This window comes from Lactuca sativa, chromosome 9 (genome assembly GCF_002870075.4).
Source record: "Lactuca sativa cultivar Salinas chromosome 9, Lsat_Salinas_v11, whole genome shotgun sequence".
Lineage (NCBI taxonomy): Eukaryota > Viridiplantae > Streptophyta > Magnoliopsida > Asterales > Asteraceae > Lactuca > Lactuca sativa.
Window position 1 is genome coordinate 218,675,358 of NC_056631.2, and position 3,518 is coordinate 218,678,875.

The 3,518-nt window shown below is 37.1% G+C and overlaps 1 non-coding gene across 1 annotated transcript; it reads right to left on the reverse strand.

Moving 5' to 3' along the window:
• Positions 1–2,996: 2,996 nt before the first annotated feature.
• LOC111896526 (small nucleolar RNA R71) lies at positions 2,997–3,103 on the reverse strand. Its single transcript, XR_002851942.1, has one exon. It is a non-coding gene; the product is annotated as a small nucleolar RNA R71 (small nucleolar RNA).
• Between the last annotated feature and the right edge of the window lie 415 nt (positions 3,104–3,518).

The following is a 3,518-nucleotide window of genomic DNA, read 5'->3' on the forward strand; positions in this document are numbered from 1 at the left end:
AGGACTATAAATAGAATTTTGAACCAAATTCATTCATTATTCACATTTCCAACTAGAGAAAAGCCATTTTCTCTCTCACGGATCTTCGGTTTCTTATACCAAAATGTGAGTAACTCTTTCTAGTAGTATTAGAAAGCTTTATATGTAGTTATAACATGATTTACATGGCTAAATCACTAGATTTAGGAGTTTACTCCCCAAGGTGTTCTTGGGCGCTAAACTCCCGAAACGAAGCCTAGACCGACCCTTGTGTTATGCTACTGCGTTAGACTCATTTACAAGTGTGTTAGGGACATGAAATCAAGCAAAAACCACCCAAGTTTGGGAGTTCACGGCCCAAGAGTTTCTTAGGCCGCAAACTCCAAATTCAAGCTCCAAATGGTGCGTCTAATACACCTAAAGCCCTAGACATTTACTAGGAATTGTTCCCAATTAATTGAAGGACAAAAACACATCAAAATCACCTCTTGAAGTGAGTTTACGTCCCTGGTAATGCTCCTAATCCGCGAACACCAAACAAGGGCACCAAAGTGTGCCTAGGGTCCTCATTAGCTTTAAACAAATGTCTAGAACCTATCCTTCAAATGCAAGAGACTTAAAAAAAAACAAAAGCACCATTCCAAGGGAGTTTACGGCCGTAAACTCCAAAGGAAATGGCCTTGGGGCCGTAAACTCCTCTAGGGAGTGTTTCTTGGCCTTAAACCCTTTCAAGAATTGAACCACCAAGTTGGAATAATTCTAGGAATCATTTGGAATTTCAAAACATACAATACACCCATGGTTGGGAGTTTACGGCTGTAAACTCAAGAGTTTACAACCGTAAACTCCATGTGTGTTGGTATATGAGGAGTAAACTCATATATGGGGTCCTTTGGAACCCTAAACACAAGTGCCTTGTCCCAAAATTGCTTAGATGCAATCCTTAGGGCTTAAAACATGTATATAAAGTGTTTATTATGTCTAGGATGTCTTAACATTATCAATTAGTAATTTGAGACTAACTGAGTGCATATATGTGTGATTATATGTTCATTAGGATCGTAGTGTGTGTACAAGTCCTCACTTGACACCTAGCAATCCTATACCATTCAGTTCATCCCAATCACCATCTACAGGTGAGTTCATACCCCTAATCAATGTTTTAAATGATATTAAATGCATTAATCGGGGGGGGGGGGGGGGAATACAAGTAGAAAGAAACATGTTATTGAATCATTGATATGTATTTTATAACTGTGTTTGTCATTTAACAGATTTCACATGCTACAAAATGTGATGCATGAAATGGTTTTAAATCTTAAAAATATATTGTTATCAAATGTTTTACCTTTGAAATGTTTACTAAAATGACATCAAGTCATTGTTAATTATTGTTCAAAACCAATAAGATGTCTTACAAAACCATTTTACATTCTTGAACTAAACTATGCATATACACTTATATTCTTATATATGTATCGATGTTATAGTTTACACCTTTCATTCAGTTTCCCACACCCTTGAGTAGTAAGAGTGTATAAACCTACATGATCAACCAATTATATTTCAGTAAATTATCATAGGGATAATTTGAAGATATCATACATTACTTCTATTACAAGGAATCACACAAGAGTCAGTTCATTCATGAGTCTATACTAGTACATTACCTGATACATGAGTACATATACAGATGCTTACCTGATACATGAATATGTTTACATATACTTACCTGTTACATGAACACACATACATGAATACCATACAGGAACATTTTTACATAGGTGCATTATCCTGTATTCACTTACCTGGATACTTGAACTTTGAACTACGATGATGATTTATTAGTACTTACTGTGTAAATTATCTTTCCTATCCCGGTTCAATGGGATATGTCGGCGGGACTTACCATTCCGAACCCCACTGATTAGCACCAGTGGTCGATGACCATCTACGGAGGTCTAAGGTTACTACTTATACTAGGTAGATCGATAACCGGGGCTAACCCCTCCACCCACCTGCTACTGCTACAGAGGACAAGTGGACAATCTTCGATTGTTCATTAGGTTATACCTTTCGCTTATTGCGATGTAGTGTTACTCCTAGTACCCAACGATGACACTTACATTATTACTTTTTCTGGACAATCTTCGGATGTTCTTTAGGTTACATATTTCGCCTAATGCGATGTTGTGTTACTCCTAGTACCCAGCGATGACACTTACATTATTACTTTTTCTGGACAATCTTCGGATGTTCATTAGGTTATATATTTCGCTCAATGCGATGTTGTGTTAATCCTAGTACCTAGTGACAACACTTACAGTAGTACATTTTCATGTTTACTTTATTTTGTGATACTTTCATATAAACAATGAGTTAGACTAAGTACTTTAGTACTAAACAATTAAAGGAAAACTATCAATTTACTTACATAACATTCGGGTGTTGGTAGGAGACTACATTGTCATAACAAAACATTCGGGTCTTGGTAGAAGACTACAATTCATACTTATAGAAAATAAGGGATTTTCTAGGGTTTTCATACTTACATCAACATTTTCATTTAAAGGTTTACATGGCCTTCATAACAGATTTTCATAAGCAAGACAATGACACTTAATTACTTATGAATTCACCAGCTTTAAAGCTGATACTCTCTTTCAAAATAACTTGAATTTTCAGGTGAACTGTAGACAGGTACGATGGCCAGGTTTTGAGAAGACGGAGTAGACAAGTCTCGTCTTTTATTTTGATTGTATATTTTTGGTGTCTTATTACAATGAAAGAACACACATGTATTAAAACTTTACTTATAATGCAATGGATGATGTTGTTGCTTGTTTATTATATTACACTGTTGTGATACTGTACATGACGTCCTCCACCCCTGAACGTTTCCGCCGTTCGTGGTTTTGGGGTGTGACATAAAAGCACTACCACCTGGAGAGATTACTACATGGGCTAAGATGCGTGAGGAGTTTCTGGAACAATTTTTCCCACCATATAAAATTGCTAAACTCAAGATGGCCATTTCCAATTTTGAGCAACAATTAGGAGAGTCTTTATTCGAAGCATGGGAGTGCTACAAAGGTCTACTAAGGAATTGCCCACAAAATGTCCTCAATATACAACAAGAAGTGCCAACCTTCTATGATGGAGTATATGTCACCACTAGACAACTACTTGACTCTCAAGGCCAATTGACGAAGAAAAATCTGGCTGAAGTTAAAAGACTCATTGAAGAATTCTCTAAGCACTCTAGAGAATATCATAATCCAAGACATGAATCGACTCGAGGGGTGGTGAACTCTGCGAATGGTAGCATGGCAGCTGTGTTGGCCAAATTAGAGAGTATGGAGGGAAGGATGAGTAAGATGGACCAATCCATCCATGCCATTAGAGTAGGGTATGAAAACTGTAGCGATCCTCACCTTACTTAGGATTGCGATCTTGACGAGAATGGGAACCGAAAACCGCAAGTATGTTACTCGGGTGGCGATAAATACAATGAAGATTGGCGAAAACCAAAGAAAGAA